Raw genomic sequence first — 9,914 nt, forward strand, 5'->3', positions numbered from 1 at the left:
CGGAAACTGGGTATATACGGAAGATGTGCGCATATACGGAAACTGGGCATATACAGAAGATGTGTGCATATACGGAAACTGGGCATATACAGAAGATGTGCACATATACGGAAACTGGGCATATACGGAAGATGTGTGCATATACGGAAGATGTGTGCATATACGGAAACTGGGCATATACGGAAGATGTGCGCATATACGGAAACTGGGCATATACGGAAGATGTGCGCATATACGGAAACTGGGCATATACGGAAGATGTGCACATATACGGAAACTAGGCATATACAGAAGATGTGCATATACAGAAGATGTGTGCATATACGGAAACTGGGCATATGCGGAAGATGTGCGCATATACGGAAACTGGGCATATACGGAAGATGTGCACATATACGGAAACTAGGCATATACAGAAGATGTGTGCATATACAGAAGATGTGTGCATATACGGAAACTGGGCATATACGGAAGATGTGTGCATATACGGAAACTGGGCATATACAGAAGATGTGTGCATATACGGAAACTGGGCATATACAGAAGATGTGTGCATATACGGAAACTGGGCATATACGGAAGATGTTCGCATATACAGAAACTGGGCATATACGGAAGATGTGTGCATATACGGAAACTGGGCATATACGGAAGATGTGCGCATATACGGAAACTGGGCATATACGGAAGATGTGTGCATATACGGAAACTGGGCATATACGGAAGATGTGCGCATATACGGAAGATGTGCGCATATACGGAAGATGTGTGCATATACGGAAACTGGGCATATACGGAAGATGTGCGCATATACGGAAACTAGGCATATACGGAAGATGTGCGCATATACGGAAACTGGGCATATACGGAAGATGTACGCATATATGGAAACTGGGCATATACGGAAGATGTGCACATATAAGGAAGATGTGTGCATATACGGAAACTGGGCATATACGGAAGATGTGGGCATATACGGAAACTGGGCATATACGGAAACTGGGCATATACGGAAGATGTGGGCGTATACGGAAACTGGGCATATACGGAAGATGTGCGCATATACGGAAGATGTGGGCATATACGGAAACTGGGCATATACGGAAGATGTGCGCATATACGGAAGATGTGCGCATATACGGAAACTAGGCATATACGGAAGATGTGTGCATATACGGAAGATGTGCGCATATACGGAAACTGGGCATATACGAAAGATGTGCGCATATACGGAAACTGGGCATATACGGAAGATGTGTGCATATACGGAAGATGTGGGCATATACGGAAACTGAGCATATACGGAAGATGTGCGCATATACGGAAGATGTGCGCATATACGGAAACTAGGCATATACGGAAGATGTGTGCATATATGGAAGATGTGCGCATATACAGAAACTGGGCATATACGGAAGATGTGCGCATATACAGAAACTGGGCATATACGGAAGATGTGCGCATATACAGAAACTGGGCATATACGGAAGATGTGCGCATATACAGAAACTGGGCATATACGGAAGATGTGTGCATATACGGAAACTGGGCATATACGGAAGATGTGCGCATATACGGAAACTGGGCATATACGGAAGATGTGCGCATATACGGAAACTGGGCATATACGGAAGATGTGCGCATATACGGAAGATGTGTGCATATACGGAAACTGGGCATATACGGAAGATGTGTGCATATACGGAAGATGTGCGCATATACGGAAACTGGGCATATACGGAAGATGTGTGCATATACGGAAGATGTGTGCATATACGGAAACTGGGCATATACGGAAGATGTGTGCATATACGGAAACTGGGCATATACGGAAGATGTGTGCATATACGGAAACTGGGCATATACGGAAGATGTGCGCATAACTTGCATTGGACCTAAGGTAGGCCTAAAAACTTGTTTGCCTTTGTTTATAAATGCATATTTAGAGAAAGATAGTTTTTGATTGGCTTGCTTGTCAGTAGATATCGTTAGATTCTAGGAAGGTCTATCTTGTCCGCAAGATCGACTCATTCCGTGTGACAAGCAGTGTCGAGACCATAGTTTTGGAAGAAAGGAATCCTCACGCAGTAGCTCCCACAGTTGGGACAGTACATGAGGACCAGGATGAAGGAATTATACAACCGCGCGAGGACGAACATATGCAGATTCAGAAAGCCATTCGACGAGGGAAACTTAAGCTTTGCTAACTCGAAGAAGATCGAGTACGACTAAGGTAGAAAAGAATGTTAATGGACATAGAAATCAACAAATTTGAAATCCAAATCATGTAAGCATGCCGCGTCAATAAACTAAGAATGACAGGACAAGGTATGGCCAGCCATACTACTGCATTAGAAGATTTTTGCTGATAATTTGTGTCTCTGCTACCATGGCTATGACTGCACCTTACCAGACAAAGTAACGAGGGGAGCAGACCGCATAAGGAAGAATGCAAGACACTGACTGTCATGAGGGTAATTGAGGAGTCCCCACGGACTAGGCTGGAAGGTGAATTGAAGCCTCGCATACGTGGTGTGACCACCTGACTATCCATAGGGAGCATAGTCTCAATAATCCAAGCAGTTGAAAGAAAGTACAGGACTATAAAAGAGTTTGTATGGGAGTTGCACGATAAGGAGGTTGTGCGCAGAATCAATATGTCACAGGGGCCGTGCCTGCGCATAGGGGGCTGTGCTGCCGCTCGGGTAGGCTGGGAGGTGACCATTGGTGTCACTGTTCATGAAATATATCCAATTTAAGGCAAAAAGGAGCAGGCGGCGGGAAATTAAGATACGAATTAAGAGCTAGATTTTGGATGATCTGCCGCCAAGAAGGCATTAATGACTCAAAAGTGGGGGGAATGGTCAAATTAAAATTCAAAAGATGCTATAAAATCCCCAGGGCTAGCCTTGAGGCAACACTTGGTTGTGTGAGAATTGACCAGTTACAAAGAATAAGCATCGCGTACTCTTACCACCTTTGACTATAGACACGATGACCGCTGCTAGAACAAGAGTGCGATTCGTCGAAGATATCGTGGAGCCCCATATGGCCCATGAGGAGCCTAGAGAGGCAGCAGTTTCACTAGAAGTTCCAAAATCACCACGAACGCCACGACCATAGAAAGATAAGAAGATTATGGGTCGAGTCCTTGTATCCCCAAGAAAACCACGGTTTGGCAAATTCTCAATGGTAGAAAAGGGAAAATCCATCACTATTGAATCAGATGAGGAGGAGAAAGACTTGCAAGCTCTAATTGCTCAAATTTAGGTGCAAGACAATGAGGCAAATCATGTCTCACCAATGCCTTTCGAAACAAAGTTACCTACATATGTCCCCCCATGGAAAGGGAAAGCCAAGATACTGAAAGGCCTGGAGGCCACAAGGAGTGCGCTCTAGACCCTACTCCTCCCTAAAAGTATAACGTTTGAAGGTCTACCTTTGGGACGAATACCTACCATGAATTTCGAGGACTAGGACCTCATGGGTAGCGAGAAGTTCCCACACCTGGCCACAGAGAGGTTAATGAAGCAGAAATGGTTGCACGATGTGCAGAAGGTTGGTTTACTCCATCTACGATGGATACCCCACTACCACCACACGCCAATCAACATTTTCGTCATCAGGCAGTTGTCGTTCCTAATGCATGACGGGTATATTTGGCTGGAGGAGCCTATTCCCATCATGGCCAACCTAATTCACATAATTTCTTAACTTCCCTTCAAAGGACACACACCGCGACCATAGCGGGAAAAAGTAGTGACTTGGCCCTCGCAGAAGCCATGAAGGTGAAGTATAAACTAGAGAAGAAAAAGAGGGGGTACGCAATAGCAAGAATTAAGGGCAAAGGGGTGTGCATAGCCACCCAACCGCTAGCCGACAAGTTGATGAGGAAATGTCGCACCGACGAAGTACTAATGTATGTGATTGCGTTGGAAGAGCAGTGCACAGAGGGGGTACAGTTCAACTGGGTGCAGTTCCTCTACGAGGAGTTTCTGACAAACTGCAAGGAGGCCTAGGAGTAGGGTAAGACCTTCCACTATGCATGGTTTCTCTTATCCATCTTGTTGGTTGTAGGGGAACTACCCAAGGATAGCCAATTTCCCAATATTGAGGATGATTTTCCTGAAGCCGTGAGGTACACCTTGCTCTGGGCTACGAAGATGCGAAGAGAATTCGCAAGACGAAGGTGTTCTGGGTGTTCATGGAGACGAGCATCCGAATGTGGATCAATCGAAGGCCGTGCCTGTTCCATACAGTTTATAACAGCTTGCAGAGCTCGACAGAGTTCAAAGTAGATATGCATAACCTGTATATTTGGGCATGCAAGGATCTAGCACAAAAATGGGTGAAGCTTCCGTTCATAACAACAGATGATGCGATCTTCGCAGTAATGGAGTCATGGCCTCTGGAGTGGCATACCTTGGACTTGGTAGAAATGGAGAAGGCCACATCCCAGAAAAGAAAGAAGGACACCAAGCTATGCATCACACAACTAGCTGAAAAGAGGCACTACGAACAAGAAGTAGCCGCACAGTGGAAGACAACCGATGTAGCAGCAGCAGCGCAGATGGCAGAAATCACAACAACGCCCACAGAAGACCCCAAGGAGGGCTAGGAGATGTCCACAGGGAAACAAACCAGGGAAGTGGACAAGACATAAGAGTGCACAGACCCCGGTTCAGCATCAACCCAACTCAAGCGGCCACGCGGCCCTAAGAAAACAACTCCTAGGAAGAAAAAAGGTTATTAGTATATATAGTTTATTTTGTTTTCCACACATGAATTATGCGATTAATTCTTGATATTGGGAGAAAAAAGGTATCCACTTTTGCATAGGGATTAGGACAAGTTATTATAACTAGAGCGGACTTACTCACCATGTAAGGGATATTAGTTGCAAAGGAGGAAATTGTCAACTTATTTTAAAATGTTGGAGATTCCATAACCATCATCAAAGCAATGAATGCTTTATGAAGTTGAAGGGAAATAAATTGACAAAAATTAGCATTTGGATTAAAAAGGATTCCAAATTTCTTCCACATTCATCCTATTTCCATGTCAAAAGACACCTCAAATATGTGGCAGACAAGCAGGCTAACATATCTTCAAACCTTGAGATTTTAATACATGTTATATCCCATATCTCTAAGTTAATATTGACGATTTCTCATCACATTTATTCTCTCACAATTGAGAAAATAGTTCATCATTCCATTTGCATCAATTTGGGAGATTGAATGATCCTTTGTAGTACCTTAAGCATGTGTTCATTAATCTTCATTTTGGTTGTCGAAGGATTAAATAATATTATGTGTTTCATAAATGGGATAATAGAGTGTTTAGGTGCTAATATTTGGAAATAACACATTCTAGTTTTGGTGGGGATAACAACATTGATATTTCGATTAATTCCCTTGGACCTCCCATCAACATTGTCCATGCAACCTTAGCACTCAACTACATCTGCAAAGGTTTGGTCTAAGGGGAACTTTCTATCTTTTGGGGAATCAACATTAACTTATACAATGTAAGTCTTGATTTGATGATTCTTCACTCTCTATTCCCTTTTGTAAACCTAGAATTTGTCCCTTTGTGTTAGGCATATCCTTTGATTAGCTTGATAAATTTTAAGTGAAGGAGTTTGTCCATATTATACTAGATCCTTCCCTTCTCTTACTCACTTATTTTCATTTTGAGCTTGTCCATATTATACTAGATCCTTCCCTTCTCTTACTCACTTATTTTCATTTTTTGGATCTTTTTAATTTTCAGCCCTTCTAGTTTTCCATCCTTTATTTTGTATCTTCTCAAGCCTAGAATCACTAGGCAACAATTAGGGAAGGCTACCTCAAAAGCTTGTGGAAAAATGCACAGAACAAGACAATGATTCATCTTGAGGTTTCTCTAGTTTATCGTAACTCTTACTATTTCTTGGATTCAAATAGTTGTGTCTATCCTTAGTTCAGTTCTATTTGGAATTCATCCTTAGGTTCAAGAAATAGTAAAAATTTTAATGAAATTTCATGGAAGTATATAGGTTTGTATCCCTTAACCTTTTTCAAGTTCTTTCCTCCTTCGCGGACCCCAAAGAAACTTCTCTTTAAAAGCCATAATCAAAGGGTTTCCTCATTAGGGATTGAGGTAATCTCTATTGGATATAAAATCATCCCAACATGGATAAAAATGATATCAATGAATCTCAAAGAATTTCAAGAAGTTGCAAAGAGCTAACTTAATTTAATAAGAATATTCTTTTGCAAGCCTACTCCAAGACCAATGAATTGGAGCACCATTGTATCACTGTACACCCCTTCGTAAAATATGTAAACATTTTGTTTTACTGCAAATGGCTTGATAAAACTATGGGCTAGGAAAGAGAAAGGTGGATGTTAAAAACATAATGTTATTATTTTATGTAAATGAACTTATTGATTTTAAATTTTTAATACAATCTATGGACAACCATAAAATTATAGGAAAAAGGTGCTAAAAGAGAGTTTCATTTACCAGATAGTTAAGACAATTATTCCCTCCCTAGAGATAAATAATCTCAGTTGGGGAAAAGGAGCCAAGAGCGTGAGAGGGAGGAAAAACTGAGGCGACCTTAGAGACTTGGTACTTGGTTGAAGGAGGTCCAAGAGAGGAGTTGAAGCTTCAAGATTTGGAATCTAAAACATGATGTTGTTGAAGTTTGGAAGGACGGTGCCAATTCGAGTATCCTTGAGATGGTCAGTGGCCAGTGGGATTGTTAAGATAGATTCATGAGCCTAATTTTCTAGGCTAGACTAGAGAGGTCTTGATGCCTCTGGGAAAATATGATTGGGTCAGTGTCAAGTAACTGTTCCGTGAAGAAATTAGATCGGGGGGAGTCCTATTGTGTAGACACAACACTCATTGGTTGGGTGGAGCACTCTTTTTCCTGGTGATTTTGGGACTGGGCCATATTAAAGAAAAGATCAGTATTTCAGATTGTTGTGTATTATTATCTCATGATTAGATGTTTCTATCTATTGATGAATTGGTGAATCTTTTTCAAACATAAAGAAATTGTAATGAATATATACCAACTGTTATGATTTGAGTTGATTTAAAAGAAAAGAAAAAGAAAAAGGAAAAACCCTTTGAACCTAGGTTAGTTACTAGACCTAGCCAATTAACCAGCAGCCTAGAGAAATAGTCCTGAGTTCAGAAAAGAATGCTCAAATAATTCAAGCAGGTCCTGGGGTGGGGTCTCACTTATAAATTCTAGATTAGCTAGAAACAAAAAAGAAGGGATATAAATAAAAAATATCAATTATTAGAAAGTTGAATGTTGGCAAATGAATATAATAACATGAACCCTGTAAGTAAACAGGCCGTATAATGCTAAACTATTATAGAAGTGACCATGTTTCATGCTAATACAATCCAAAACAAGAATTATGTGCAAGACGATTACAGTAGTGACAACATTGTATAGCTTCTATGGCAAAACATTCATAGAGAATGGGAAGTAAAATTCAAAGTAAAATTATATAAATATTTGTTGGCGATAAGGACAAGTGAAATTTTTTTATCAAAACTATTTAAGATAACAATTTATCTAATAAAATTCATACATTCTGAGGAAAAGAAGGAACAATAGTTAATACATAAAAAGATAATTTTCTCTTAGGCCATGGACAAAGTAAAATGATAGTGTATTAGATAGTTTTTCCACACATTATTTTTAATAAAGTAATGAAGGGCAATTACAGATGAAAAAATACAATTTACTTTTGCCGCTTGCCATAATAAATTATGAGAACCTTATGAGTTTTTGTATAGGGCTAGAGAATCGTGGCTATGGCACCAATATAGTTCTAAACTATAACCGAAGTAGAAATTAATGTACAAAATACTTATTCCAAAGAAATTCTAGTCGGAAAACTAAACATGAGACTCATAGACACTTGGTGACAAGCAAGTGTTTGATATTAAAACCTGCAAAACCTGCAATGTTGCAACTAAATTGGACCCTTGGAAATCAAGAAGAGAGCCTCACCTGCAAGGCCACCAAGTTAAATTCTCTCAAATTATTGAATGAAAATAAAATAAAATAAATCAAGGATATGAGGAATGGGTCTTTACTTATGAAATAAATACACCAAGTGAACCTTTTCTATAGTCCTATATAAAAATTAAATCAAGGTGAAGAAATTAACGTGGGATTAGAAAATAATAACCACTTCAATAATTATTTGGGATTTTAAAGTAAAAACAAATATACTAGTAAATTACCCTAGCTATGGTCAGAATGTTATTACCTAAAAAGGGGTAGCATCCTTGTACAACTATGGCTACACAGGTTTTCCCTCGAATATATATATATATATATATATATACATATAGATATATATAATAGGTTTTTTTCCTTGAGCTCTCAAATGCCTGGCGAAGCAAACTGCAAAAGAGAATTTTGTCAGAATATGGGGTTTTCAAAGTGAAGATGAAGTTATGCTCATCGAGTGAAACCTAAACCGTGGAAAAATTCTAATATGACTAGTAAGCAACTGAAGGAAATCTAGAACATCAAAATTGGGTTAGTACACTACCTGTAACATTTTTTTTGGAGAACAACTGCAATACCAATCACTTTAAGGTTAATTCAAAACTGGTATGCTAAACCGCAAAGCACCACAAACACTATTAAGGGTGTGGTGGGGTTTTTTCTTGGCATTTAACTTGTTCACGAAATATGGGAAGCGACTTGGAAAACATTGCTAACCTTGCACCATGAAAAAAAAAATGTAGAAGGGAGAAGTAACATGCTCTTAATTAAAACATTGTCTGTAGAAAAGGCAAGAAATGTATTTAGCAGCATGAAAGAAATTCAGCGAAATATGGTTTGAAGTAGAAATTTCCTCTAAGAGAGGGAGGAACCTAACTAATGAAAAGAATTATCTGCAAGTAACCAAGAATAAGTAACAGAGATTCATCTCAGCAAAAGTGAATGGTGCAAATGGGAGAGGAATGGTGTAGTGGGAGGGAGTTGGTTATACCCATAACTAAAGGACCTTATCCACACCGTCGATCTAAACCCTAGGAATCAGGACCGTAGGATGATCTCTCTTTTCTTGAGGTGAAAATTTAATTCACCAGACCATATCAATTGACAACTGACGAGTCTAGAGAGTTTGGGGAAATCATAGGACCGGTATCGACTCACGTGGAAGAGTGTGGGTCGTCGGATCCCCAAGAATCGTAAGAGCATGATCGATATTACGTATGTACCAAGACATAATAATCACAGGTTAATAATCCAATTACTTTTGGATTTCCCATGAAAAGATAATCATATATAGTTAATAGGTAAGAATATGATAAATAAATATTAATTTGTGATTTGGAAATCTAGAATAATAAAGCATAAAGTATTTGCTTATATATTAAGATATGGTTCACATGGTAATGCCTTAATCGGTTATAACTTCAATGATACGTAGCCCAAGTGAAGTGGATAATAAAAATAAATACTTTGGGATAAGAGTATATTAATCTTAGTAAAAACAAAAAAAATAGGTTAGTTGAAGCTGGGAATGTTGGAGCGTGTTACAATCATGTACTATGCTGACATTATGAATTTTTTGATTCAATAGAATTAAAGGATTGATTTATTGGAAGTTGATAAGTTGGTTAGAAAATTGTCTTTGAATCTTAAGAAAGATGATATGTCATGGGCATCAAATGACCAGACCAAGCATATTAGGCCACACACTCAATGAGGGAGAGGATTGCTTCTATAAGGAGGATAGGATAGGGTGTACACTTGTAATAAAATGATTATAAGTTACAAAATTCTTTTGGATTTGATCTATCATTCTTATATATTATCTAGATAAACTTCATCCCCAAACTTGACATCTGTATAAGATAATAATAGTGATGAGAGT

The sequence above is a fragment of the Pinus tabuliformis genome, chromosome 1_1 (genome assembly GCF_031772625.1).
Source record: "Pinus tabuliformis cultivar Carrire ecotype Pingquan chromosome 1_1, CPIR1, whole genome shotgun sequence".
Classification (NCBI taxonomy): Eukaryota; Viridiplantae; Streptophyta; class Pinopsida; order Pinales; family Pinaceae; genus Pinus; species Pinus tabuliformis.